Source organism: Nomascus leucogenys, unplaced genomic scaffold, assembly GCF_006542625.1.
Source record: "Nomascus leucogenys isolate Asia unplaced genomic scaffold, Asia_NLE_v1 Super-Scaffold_241, whole genome shotgun sequence".
Classification (NCBI taxonomy): Eukaryota; Metazoa; Chordata; class Mammalia; order Primates; family Hylobatidae; genus Nomascus; species Nomascus leucogenys.
This window is the reverse complement of record NW_022095767.1, coordinates 3,323,475-3,337,148: the sequence shown is the minus strand read 5'-3', so window position 1 is coordinate 3,337,148 and position 13,674 is coordinate 3,323,475. Positions and strand designations below refer to the sequence as shown.

Genomic DNA, 13,674 nt, shown 5'->3' with positions numbered 1-13,674 from the left:
TTTTGAGACAGAGTCTTGCTCTGTCACCCAGGCTGCAGTGCAGTGGTGCAATCTCAGCTCACTGAAACCTCCACCTCCTGGGTTCAAGCGATTCTCCTGCCTCAGCTTCCTGAGTAGCTGGGATTACAGGTGCCCACCACTACGCCAGGTAATTTTTGTATTTTTAGTAGAGATGGGGTTTTCCCATGCTGGACAGCTTTGTCTCGAACTCCTGGCCTCAAGTGATCTGCCTGCCTTGGCCTCCCAAAGTGCTGGAATTACAGGCGTGGGCCACCGCGACCGGCCTAGATGCACAAACATGTTTTCTGATCTGGCCTCTCTTTTCTGCAGACAGGGAAAGAGTCTGAGTATAACCTTCATGCTCAGCCCCAAATCCAGTTCTATCTCCTTCATGGGGAAGAGTGATGTCAAGCTCTGGCCCCCTGAATAGTGCACAAAGAGAATTATGCTAAGCCTGGGCAACATGGCGAGGTCCCCATCTCTATAAAAAAGAAAATAAATGAGCTGGGAATGGTGGCACATGCCCATAGTCCCAGCAACTCAGGAGGCTGAGGTGGGAGGATTGCTTGGGCCCAGGAGTTCCAGGTTGCAGTAAGCTATGATCATGCCATCGCACCAATCCAGCCTGGGTGACAGAGTGAGACCCTATCTCTCTTTTTTTTTGAGCCAGGGTCTCACTCTGTCAACCAGGTTGGAGTGCAGTGGTGCCATCTTGGCTCACTGCAACCTCTGCCTCCCAGGCTCAAAAGATCCTCCCACCTCAGCCTTTGGAGTAGCTGGGACCACAGGTGCATGTCATCACACCCGACTAATTTTTTGTATTTCTGGTAAAGACAGGGTTTCACCGTGTTGCCTGGGCTGGTCTCAGACTCCTGACCTCAGGCAATCCTACCGCCTTGGCCTCCCAAAGTGCTGGGATCACAGGTGTGAGCCACTATGCCCAACCGACCCTATCTCATTTATTTATTTATTGGATTTATTTATATATATATATTTTTGGGGGATGGAGTCTCACTTTGTCATTCAGGCTGGAGTGCACTGGCACAATCTCCGCTCATTGCAACCTCCACCTACTGAGTTCAAGCAATTCTCCTGCCTTAGCCTCCTGAGTAGCTGGGACTACAGGCATACACCACTTCGTCCGGCTAATTTTTTGTATTTCAGTAGAGACGGGGTTTCACCGTATTACCCAGCGTGGTCTCACACTTCTGAGCTCAGGCAATCCGCCTGCCTTGGCCTCCCAAAGTGCTAGGATTATAGGGGTGAGCCACCGCACCTGGCCTGGACCGACCCTATCTCTTTTTTTTTTTTTTTTTTTTTGAGACGGAGCCTCGCTCTGTCGCCCAGGCTGGAGTGCAGTGGCGCGATCTCGGCTCACTGCAAGCTCCGCCTCCTGGGTTCACGCCATTCTCCTGCCTCAGCCTCCCTGAGTAGCTGGGACTACAGGCGCCCGCTACCACGCCCAGCTAATTTTTTGTGTTTTTAGTAGAGATGGGGTTTCACCGTGGTCTCGATCTCCTGACCTCGTGATCCGCCCGCCTCGGCCTCCCAAAGTGCTGGGATTACGAGCGTGAGCCACCGCGCCCCGCCCGGTCGACCCTATCTCATTAAAAAAAAAAAAAAAAAAAAAGAGGCCGGCGTGGTGGCTCACGCCTGTAATCCCAGCAGTTTGGGAGGCTGCGGTGGGCAGATCACGAGGTCAGGAGATCAAGACCATCCTGGCTAACACGGTGAAACCTAGTCTCTACTAAGAATGCAAAATATTAGCCAGGCATAGTGGCACCTGCCTGTAGTCCCAGCTACCCGGGAGGCTGAGGCAGGAGAATCGCTTGAACCTGGGAGGCAGAGCTTGCAGTGAGTGGAGATCGTGCCACTGCACTCCAGCCTGGGTGACAGGGCAAGATTCTGTCTCAAAAAAAAAAAAAAAAAATGTGTTGGCCAAAACTTTCACAACCCCCATCCCAAAATACTTGTTCCATGTGGTATGCAGATCAACTGTCTCTTCAGACAAGCACTTCTTTAATCTTTACTTCATCAAAATGTAATATTTCTTTGAAATTACACACCTTTTTAAATTCCTAAATCCTCAGACAGCTTTCTTAGTTGGTTCACTTGAAGTTTCATCATCTTTGTTACAACAACCTCTAATGAGAACAGGTTTCAATAAAGGAGGTGACTCAATCACCTTCTTGTTTTTGAGATAGAGTCTTGCTCTATCACCCGGGCTGGAATGCAGTGGCACGATCTCAGCTCACTGCAACCCTGCCTCCTGGGTTCAAGCAATTCTCATGCCTCAGCCTCCCAAGAAGCTGGGATTACAGGCACATGCCACCATGCCTGGTTAATGTTTTTTGTATTTTTAGTAGTAACATGGTTTCACCTTGTGGGCCAGGCTGGTCTTGAACTCCTGGCTTCAAGTAATCCACCTGCCTCAGCCTCCGAAAGTGCTAAGATTACGGGCATGAGCCACGGCCCCTAGCCTCAATCATCTTGTTTAACTATTTCTCAAAGGCTCTGATCTGCAAAGGAAGATTAATTTCAGGTCTGAACTGGCCAACAGAAACCACCAAATGTCCTGGGGTCATCTTTTTCTGAAGAAAGGGAATGTTCAGAAATGCCCGCATATCACGTGTTGGATAAACAATATTAGCGTTAATTCCCAGCTTTCCACAGTGAGAGGATATGGTTCAGTGTCCAAGAAGAATTCACCATGAGTACATCACTGCAAGAACCAAAGAGTCCGCAAATAAACTGAAAACTAAATAGTAGTAGATGAGCTTTGCTTTGCTGAGGATTCCTGGTAATGAAGGCTGTGTTATTTTATTCAACATTTTGTGCCCATGCCTGTAGTCTCAGCTACTTGGAAGGCTGACGTGGGATGATCACTTGGGCCCAGGAAGTCGAGGCTGCAGTGAGCTGTGATGGTGCCACTGCACTCTAGCCTGGGCGACAGAGTGAGACCCTGTCTCAGAAATAAATAAATAAACAAACAAACAACATAGGCTGGGTGCAGTGGCTCATACCTTTAATCTCACCACTTTGGGAGGCCGAGGTGGGTGGGTCACTTGAGATCAGTTCAAGACCAGCCTGGCCAACATGATGAAACCCTGTCTCTACTGAAAATACAAAAATTAGCCGGGCATGGTGGCGTAGGCCTGTAATCCCAACTACTTGGGAACCTGAGACAGCAGAATTTCTTGAACCCAGGAGGCAGAGGTTGCAGTGAGCTGAGATCGCACTATTGCACTCCAGCCTGGGCAACACAGCGAGACTGTCTCCAGAAAATAATAATAATAATAATAATAATAATAATAATAATAATAATAAATAATAATAATAACCTGCTTCAAGATACTTACTTTTTCTGCAGGGCTCTTGAAACCACGCCATAAAACTCATTCTCCTTCTCCACTAGCATTGCAGTATGGATTAAAAAAATTCAAATAGGCCAGACGCAGTGTCTCATGCCTGTAATCCCAGCATTTTGGGAGGCTGAGGTGGGCAGATGGCTTGAGGTCAGGAGTTCAAGACCAGCCTGGTCAACATGGTGAATCCCCATCTCTACAAAAAAAAAAATACAAAAATTAGCCAGACATGGTGGCACATGCTTGTACTCCCAGCTACTCAGAGGTTGAGGCAGGAGAATCACTTGAACCCAGGATGTGGCAGTTGCAGTGAGCTGAGATCACGCCACTGCACTGCAGCCTGGGTGACAGAGTGAGATACTCTCAAAAAAAAAAAAAAAAAGCAATCACTATTTGATTTTTTCCATTTTTTTGCTGGTTCACACTGACTTTTTCTTTCTTGATAGCAGCAGATTCCTCAAAGGATAATGACCAAACATATACATAAAGTTCCACATACAATTAGCTCAGGAAAGAACAATGAATTAAATTACCTCAACAACTCAAAGACCAGTCCCCTCCCATGGGGCCCCATCTTCTGAAGACCCCCCAAACTAGGAAGCACTTCATTGTTTCTCTCCTCTATGAGTTCCTCCACACCCTGTCATTTCTTTTTCTTTCTGTATTTTTATTAAGACAGGGTCTCACTCTGTTGCCCAGGCTGGAGTGCAGTGGCCCAATCATAGCTCAATGCAGCTTTGAACTCCTGGGCTCAAGCGATCCTCCTACCTCAGCCTCCCAAGTAGCTGGGACTATAGGTGCATGCCACCATGCCTGGCTAATTTTTATTTTTTTTTTTGAGACGGAGTCTCTCTCTGTCGCCCAGGCTGGAGTGCAATGGCACGATCACGGCTCACTGCAACCTCTGCCTCCCGGATTCAAGCTATTCTCCTGCCTCAGCCTCCCAAGTAGCTGGGATTACAGGCACTTGCCATCATGCCCGGCTAATTTTTTTTCTGTATTTTTGTAGAGACAGGGTTTCACCATGTTGGCCAGGCTGGTCTTGAACTCCTGACCTCAGGTGATCCACCTGCCTTGGCCTCCTAAAGTGCTGGGATTACAGGCATGAGCCACCACGCCCGGCCATCCTGGCTAATTTTTAAAGATTATTTTTAGAGATGGGGCCTCACTATGTTGCCTGGGCTGGTCTCAAACTCCTGGCCTCAAGTGATCCTCCCGTCTCGGCCTCCCAAATTGCTTGGATTATAGGCGTGAGCCATTACGCCCAGCTTCTCTTCTAATTTTCTAGGCTATTTATGGGGTCCACAATGGATCATGCCAGCCCCTCTGCTAAGGGTTATCCACCAACATCTCATTTAACCTACACCATCCTCTCCAGAAGTAAATATTGTGTTGGTGCAAAAGTTATTGCGGTTTTTGCAATGAAAAGTAAAGGCAAAGCTGGGCACGGTGGCTCACGCCTGTAATCCCAGCATTTTGGGAGGCTGAGGCAGGTGGGTCACAAGGTCAGGAGTTCGAGACCAGTCTGAACAACATGGTGAAACCCTGTCTCTACTAAAAACACAAAATTAGCCGGGTGTGGTGGTGGGTGCCTGTAATCCCAGCTGCTCGGGAGGCTGAGGCAGGAGAATCACTTGAACCCAGGAGGTGGAGGTTGCAGTGAGCCAAGATCGTGCCACTGCACACCAGCTTGGCAACAGAGCGAAACTCTGTCTTTAAAAAAAAAAAAAAGTAATGGCAAAAAACGCAATTATTTTTGCACCAACCTAATATTATTTCTCTCATGTCACAGATGAGAAAACTGAGCTTATGGGGAATCTCTAAACTGTCTAGTGTCACGTGGCCAGAGACATAATTCATACCTGGACACCTCACTCCGGGTGCTGTTCACGGCCCTACTCTTCTTTGGTGGGTAAATACTCCGGGAAAGACACGATTTTCTCCTAGTGTGAACGCAGGGTAGGCAAAATAGCCTCATCCAGTCACAAGAGGTCCCTGGGCCGGGCGTGGTGGCTCACGCCTGTAATCCCAGCACTTTGGGAGGCTGAGGTGGGCGGATCACGAGGTCAGGAGATCGAGACCATCCTGGCGAACACGGTGAAACCCTATCTCTACTAAAAATACAAAAAATTAGCCGGGAGTGGTGGCAGGCACCTGTAGTCCCAGTTGCTCGGGAGGCTGAGGCAGGAGAATGGCGTGAACCCCGGAGGCGGAGCTTGCAGTGAGCCAAGATTGCGCCACTGTACTCCAGCCTGGGCGACAGAGCTAGACTCTATCTCAAAAAGAAAAAAAATAAAAAATAAAAGAGGCCCCTGACCTGCCCAAGAAAGGTGCTCCAAACCCCGTGCTCTGTGGCTTCCCCCACCCTTGTGTTTTTGGTCTCCCAGGGGAAACTGAGGCAGCCTGGGCAGTGGCCAGTGATCCCAGACATTAGCAGAAAGAAATCCCGAATTCTCCTTGGCAGAGGGAAGCCTCAGGACCCACAGAGCAGGAACCTGTGACTTGAGGGCAATTCCCGGGGCTCCCAACCCCGCTGACACCCCCGTGCAATATGGCGTAGCCCACGCCCAGAATCCCACTCCCTATGACCTGTAACTACTGTCTTTTCTTTTCTTCTCTTTTCTTTTGAAACAGTCTCGCTCTGTTGTGCAGGCTGGAGTGCAATGGCACGATCTCGGCTCACTGCAACCTCTGCCTCCCAGGTTCAAGCAATTCTCTTGCCTCAGCCTCCTGAGTAGCTGGGACTACAGGCACCTGCAACCACGCCCGGCTAATTTTTTGTATTTTTAGTAGAGACGGGGTTTCACCGTGCTAGCCACATGCTAGCCAGGATGGTCTCGATCTCCTGACCTCGTGATCCGCCCGCCTCGGCCTCCCAAAGTGCTGGGATTACAGGCGTGAGCCACCGCGCCCAGCCTTGTCTTGTCTTTTCTTTTCTTTTCTTGTGTTTTGAAACAGAGTCTCGCTCTGTTGTGCAGGCTGGAGTGCAATGGCATGATCTCGGCTCACTGCAACCTCCACCTCCCAGGTTCAAGCAATTCTTCTGCTTCAGCCTTCCGAGTAGCTGGGATTACAGGCGCCCGCCACCGCGCCTGGCTAATTTTTGTATTTTTGTAGAGATGGGGTTTCACCCTGTCGGTCAGGCTAGTTTTGAACTTCTGGCCTCAAGTGATCCGACTGCTTCAGCCTCACAAAGGGCTGGGATTACAGGCTCGAGCCACCGCACCTGGCACTACTCCCACTTTTATAGCCACTTCATCTCTCTGATCCTTTTATCCTCATGACAGCTTTACCCAAGCCCCTGAACAGAAGCAGAAAATCCATTCATTTAGGCCGGGCGCAGTGGCTCACGCCTATAATCCCAGCACTTTGGGAGGCCGAGGCGGGTGGATTACTGGAGGTCAAGGAGTTCAAGACCAGCCTGGCCAACATGGTGAAACCCCTTCTCTACTAAAAATACAAAAATTAGCCAGGTGTGGTGGCATGTGCCTGTAATCCTAGCTACTCGAGAGGGTGAGGCAGGAGAATCACTTGAACCTGGGAAGTGGAGGGCGAAGTGAGCTGAGATCGTGCCATTGCACTCCAGCCTGGGCAAAAAGAGCAAAACTCTGTCTCAAAAAAAAAAAAAAGTCTGGGCGCGGCAGCTCATGCCTGTAATCCTAGCACTTTGGGAAGCTGAGGCGAGCAGATCGCCTAAGGTCAGGAGTTTTAGACCAGCCTGGCCAACATGGTGAAAACCCATCTTTACTAGAAATACAAACATTAGCTGGGCATGGTGGCACATACCTGTAATCCCAGCTGCTCGGGAGGCTGAGGCAGGAGAATCACTTGAACCTGAGAGGCAGAGGTTGCAGTGAGCCGAGATAGTGCCACTGTACTCCAGCCTGGACAACAGAGCGAGACTCCATCTCAAAAAAAAAAAAAAAAACAAAAGAAAGAAAAGAAAAAGAAAATCCATTCATTTAATGCATCAATAGATATGAATTGAGCTGTGTAAACTCAAAGTATCTGAGTCAGATCTCAATCAATTTAGGAAGTTTATTTAGCCAGCTGGGTGCAGTGGCTCACGCCTGTAGTCCTGGCACTTTGGGAGGCCAAGGCAGGAGGATGCCTTGAGCTCTGGAGTTTGAGACCAGTCTGGGCAAAATGGCGAAACCCAGCATCTACAAAAAATACAAAAGTTAGCCGGGTGTGGTGGTGCACGCCTTTGGTCCCAGCTGCTCAGGAGGCTCAGGTGGGAGGATTGATTGAGCCCAGGAGGTCGAGGCTGCAGTGAGCTGAAATCATGCCACTGCACTCCAGCCTGGGTGACATAGCCTGGGTGACCCTCCAGCCTAGGTGACACTGTCTCTTAGAAAAAAGTCTGTTTTTGTTTTGTTTTTTTTGAGATGGAGTCTTGCTCTTGTTGCCCAGGCTGGAGTGCAATGGTGCGACCTCGGCTCACTGCAGCCTCTGCCTCCTGGGTTCAAGCAGTTCTCCTGCCTCAGCCTCCCAAGTAGCTAGGATTACAGGCACCTGCCACCAAGCCCAGCTAAGTTTTTGTATTTTTAGTAGAGATGCGGTTTCACCATGTTGACCAGGTTGGTTTTGAACTCCTGACGTCAGGTGACCCACCCACCTCAGCCTCCCAAAGTGCTGGGATTACAGGAATAAGCCACCACACCTGGCTGAAAAAAATCTTATATTAGTGATGAGGTCTTGCTATGCCACCCAGGCTGGTCTCAAACTCCTGGCCTCAAGTGATCCTCCCTCCTCAGCTTCTCAAAGTGACATGATTATAGACGTAAGCCACCTCAACCAGTAGCTTTTTGCTTTGTTTTGTTTTGTTTTTAATGGAATCTTGCTTAGTCAACCAGGCTGGAGTGCAGTGGCACAATCTCAGCTCACTGCAACCTCTGCCTCCTGGGTTCAAGCGATTCTTCTGCCTCAGCCTCCTGAGTAGCTGGGATTACAGGCACCTGCCACCTTGCCCAGCTAATTTTTTGTATCTTTAGTAGAGACAGGATTTCGTCATGTTGGCCAGGCTGGTCTCAAACTCCTGACCTCAGGTGATCTGCCTGCCTTAGCCTCCCAAAGTGCTAGGATTACAGGCATGAGCCACCACGCCTGACCTGCTTCTTATTTTAAAATGTAGCAGGAGGCCAGACATGGTGGCTCTCACCTGTAATCCCAACACTTTGGGGGGCCAAGGTGGGAGAATTGCTTGAGGCCAGGAGTTCGAGACCAGCCTGGACAACATAGCAAGACCCCATTTTTACACGCTGGTCATGATGGTGTATGCCTCATGGTCCCAGCTACGTGGGAGGCTGAGGTGAGAGGATTGCTTGGGCCCAGGAGGTGAAGGCTGCAGTGAGTTGTGATTGCACCACTGCATACCAGCTTGGGCAACAGAGCAAGACCCTGTTCTCAAAAAAAAAAAAAAAAAAAAAAAAAAAAAAAAAAAAGAGAGAGACCTGGAGCAGTGGCTCACGCCTGTAATCCCAGCACTTTGAGAGGCTGACGCAGGCGGATCACCTGAGGTCAGGCGTTCGAGACCAGCCTGGCCAACATGGTGAAACTCCATCTCTACTAAAAATACAAAAATTAGCTGGGCATGGTGGCAGCTGCCTGTAATCCCAGCTACTCAGGAGGCTGAGACAGGAGAATCGCTTGAATCTGGGAGGCAGAAGTGGCAGTGAGCTGACATTGCACCACTGCACTCCAGCCTGGGCAACAGAAGGAGACTCCGTCTCAAAAAAAAAAAAAAAAAAAAGGAGGCAGAGAGAGCAGGAGAAAATGTGGGTAAGAGCCTTTATTATAGTTTCCATGGGAAAGGCACAGTGAGGCAGATGTCAGTTGCCACAGGCTAATTTGAATAATTTCTCCAGGCTCTGGGGCATACGTGCTGTCCCTAATTGCCTGGCACGTGGCCCTAAAGTAATCAGGTCAAGGCAACAGGCTTGGATTGTCACAGCTCTGCAAAAAAGGTGGTTGTGGGGTGTGAGCTTTGCATAGGAACCGTGTGCTCTTGGACAAGCCAGTTGTTTGCAAATTCTCCAACAAATTAGCTAACCCTGAAGAAATCGGCAAACCCTGGGAGAAGCTGTCTCTCCAGCATTGGCAAGGCCCAAGATGCCAAAACATCAGAAAATAGAGAAACTCCTGGCCTCAAGTGAACCTCACAGAAAGACCAGTCCCCTCCTGTAGGGCCTCATCTTCCGAAGACCCCCAAAGTAGGAAGCACTTCATTGTTTCTCTTTGTAGGCTCTTCCATATGCTGTCATTTCTTTCTCTTTCTGTATTTTTATGTATTATTATTTGGGTCAGGGTCTCACTCTGGGCCCAGGCTGGAGTGCGGTGGCACAACCATAGCTCGATGTAGGCTTGAACTCCTGGGCTCAAGCGATCCTCCCACCTCAGCCTCCCGAGTGGCTGGGAGTTACAGGCGTGAGCCACCGCGCCCAGCCAAGATCACCTAGATTTTCTTCTAGAAGTTGTAGAGTTTTGTAGTTTTTTCTCCTTCCCTTCCTCCCTCCCTCCCTCCCTCACCCCCTCCCTCACCCCCTCCCCTCCTCCTCCCTCCCTCCTTGCCTCTCTTCCTTCCTTCCTCCCTTCCTGCCTTCCTTTCTCCCTTCCTTCCTTCCTTCTTTCCTTCCTTCCTTCCTTATTTTTGTTTTCTCTCCCTTCCATTCTCCACCTTCCTCTTGCACCATCCCCTATAGTTTTGTATTTGACATATAGGTCTACGATTCTTTGTGTTTGTTTGCATGGTATAATATATATGGCATACAATTTACTTTTTTTTTTTTTTTTGAGACAGAGTCTTGCTCTGTCGCCCAGGCTGGAGTGCAGTGGCGCAATCTCGGCTCACTGCAACCTCCGCCTCCCGGGTTCAAGCCATTCTCCCCCCTCAGCCTCCTGAGTAGCTGGGAATACAGGTGCGGGCGCCACCACGCCCAGTTAATTTTTGTATTTTTGGTAGAGATGGCATTTGGCCATGTTGGCAAGGGTAGTCTCAAATTCCTGACCTCAAGTCATCCGCCCGCCTTGGCCTCCCAAAGTGCTGGGATTACAGGCGTGAGCCAACGCGCCCAGCCACAATTTACCATTTTAACCTGTCAACGCAAAGAGTCAAACTCTAAAATATGCGAAGAGATTTATTCGGAGACAAATATGAGTGATCATGACCCATGACACAGCTCTCAGGAGGTCCTGGGAACATATGCCCAAGGTGGTTGGGGAGCAGCTTGGTTTGATACATTTTAGGGAGGCATGAGACATCAATCAAATACATTTGAGAAATACGCCGGTTTGGTACAGAAAGGTGGGACAATTCAAAGGAGGTGGCGGGTCTTCCAGGCTATAGGTAAATTTGAACATTTTCTGGTGGACAATTGGTTGAGTTCGTCTAAAGGCCTGGGATTAAGCCGGGCATGGTGGCTCACCCCTGTAATCCCAGCACTTTTGGAGGCTGAGGTGGGTGGATCACTTGAGGTCAGGAGTTCGAGTCCAGCCTGGCCAACATGATGAAACGCTGTTTCTATCAAAAATACAAAAAAATGAGCCGGGCATGGTGGCAGGTGCCTATAATCCCAGCTACTCTGGAGGCTGAGGCAGGAGAATCTCTCGAACCCGGGAGATGGAGGTTGCAGCGAGTCCAGATCATGCCACTGCGCTCCAGGCTAGGCAACAGAGCGAGACTCTGTCTCTAAATGAATAAATAAACAAACAAAATAAAGACCTGGGATTAATAGAAACGAAATGTTCAGGTTCAGATACAAGATTATGGAGACCAAGGTTTGTTTGTTTGTTTGTTTGTTTTGAGACAGTTTCGCTCTTGTTGCCCAGGTTGGAGTGCAATGGCACGATATTGGCTCACTGCAACCTCGGCCTCCTGGGTTCAAGCAATTCTCCTGCCTCAGCCTCCCGAGTAGCTGGGATTACAGGCTTGTGCCACCATGCCCGACTAATTTTGTATTTTTAGTACAGACGGGGTTTCGCCGTGTTGGTCAGGCTAGTCTCGAACTCCTGACCTCAGGTGATCTGCCTGCCTCTGCCTCCCAAAATGCTGGGTTTACAGGCATGAGCCACCGCACCCGGCCCAAGGCCATTTCAAAATATGGTAAAGAAACATGTTTTGGGGTAAAATATTTTTATTTTCTTCTTTGCCAGGTAATGTTATGCCAGAGTCAGGTTGGAAAGTAAGTCACGATATATAGGGTTAAATAAAACCCATCTGATGAGGATTTATGGTTTGTGGGGCAGACCCAGGCCCCTTAGATAGGAATTTGGGCAAGATAAAAAAATGTTGGAGCTTAGTCCTCAAACCATTTTTAAGTACGCAACTCAGTGGTATTAAGTACATTCATGTTGTTTTGCAACCATCACTGTCAGAAGCATGTAAACCAGAGCGACTCCATCTTGAATAGGGGCTGGGTAAAATCAGCCTGAGACCTACTGGGCTGGACTCCCAGACAGTTAAGTCATTCTAAGTCACAAGATAAGCCAGGAGGTCAGCACAAGATACAGGTCATAAAGACCTTGCTGATAAAACAGGTTGCAGTACAGAAGCCTGCTAAAACCCTCCAAGACCAAGATGACGACATGAGTGACCTCTGGTTGTCCTCACTGCTGCACTCCCACCAGCGCCATGACAGTTTACAGATGCCATTGCAATGTCAGGAAGTTACCCTCTATTCTCTAAAAAGGGGAGGCATGAATAATCCACCCCTTGTTTAGCAAATCATCAAGAAATAACCATAAAAATGGGCAACCAGCAGTCCTCGGGACTGCTCTGTCTATAGAGTAGCCATTCTTTTATTCATTTACTTTCCTGATAAACTTGCTTTCACTTTATGCACTTGCCCTGAATTCTTTCTTGTGCGAGATCTAAGAACCTTCTCTTAGAGTCTGAACTGAGAGCCCTTTCCCATAACATCTTCACCATCCATCTCCAGAACTTTTTCTAAACAGGAAATCTGTACCTATTAAATAATAGCACTGGCCGGGTGCAGTGGCTCACGCCTGTAATCCCAGCACTTTGGGAGGCCGAGGCGGGTGGATCACGAGGTCAAGAGATCGAGACCATCCTGGCCAAGATGGTGAAACCCCATCTCTACTAAAAATAAAAAAAAAATTAGCCGGGCATGGTAGCACATGCTTGTAGTCCCAGCTACTTGGGAGGCTGAGGCAGGAGAATCACTTGAACCCGGGAGGTGGAGGTTGCAGTGAGCCAAGATCATGCCACTGCCCTCCAGCCTGGGCAACAGAGTGAAACTCAAAAAAAAAACAAAAAAATGAACACAAAAGGGAGCATAGTGAGGTACCTAGAACTGGAAAATTCACAGAGACAGAAAGTAGAATGGAGGTTACCAGGGGTTAGGGGAAGAGGCACAAAGTGTTATTATCATCATCATTATTATTATTATTTTGAGACAGTGTCTCACTCTGTCACCAGGCTGGATTACAGGTGCCCACTACCACTCCCGGCTAATTTTTGTATTTTTAGTAGAGACGAGGTTTCACCATCTTGGCTAGGCTGGTCTCGAACCCCTGACCTCAGGTGATCTACCCGTCTTGGCCTTCAAAGTGCTGGGATTACAGGTGTAAGCCACTGTGCCTGGCCTGTGTTCATTTTTGTTTTGTTTTGTTTTTAGATTTTTAAAAAGTTTTAAATTTTTTTGTAGAGATGGGTTCTCACTATGTTCGAGGCCGGTCTCGAACTCTTGGGCTCAAGCAATTCTCCTGTTTCAGCCCCCTGAAAGTGCTGGGATTACAGGCATGAGCCACTGTACCTGGCTGCATTCATTTTTTGTGAAAGGCATAAAGTCTGTGCCTATTTTTTGCATATGGACATCTGTTCTAGCACCATCTGTGGAAAACGTAAACACACCAGACCAATCTGGTTCACCTTTTTTCAGAGACGGGGTTTCACCATGTTAGCCAGGATGGTCTTGGCTACTCTCGATCTCCTGACCTCGTGATCTGCCCGCCTCAGCCTCCCAAAGTGCTGGGATTACAAGCGGGAGCCACTGCACCCGGCCCCAATGGTTCTTTTTTTTTTTTTTTTTTTCCGAGACAGAGTTTCACTCTCGTTGCCCAGGCTGGAGTGCAATGGCACGATCTCGGCTCACCACAACCTCCACCTCCCAGGTTCAAGTGATTCTCCTGCCTCAGCCTCCCTAGTGGCTTGGATTATAGGCATGTGCCACCGCTCCCGGCTAATTTTGTAGTTTTAGTAGAGACGGGGTTTCTCCATGTTGGTTAGGCTGGTCTTGAACTCCCGACCTCAGGTGATCTGCCCGCCTTGGCCTCCCAAAGTGCTGGAATT

General features: G+C 48.8%; 1 pseudogene; it reads right to left on the bottom strand.

Moving 5' to 3' along the window:
• Positions 1-13,674, bottom strand: part of LOC105740319 — a 52,377-nt pseudogene that overhangs the window by 35,691 nt on the left and 3,012 nt on the right.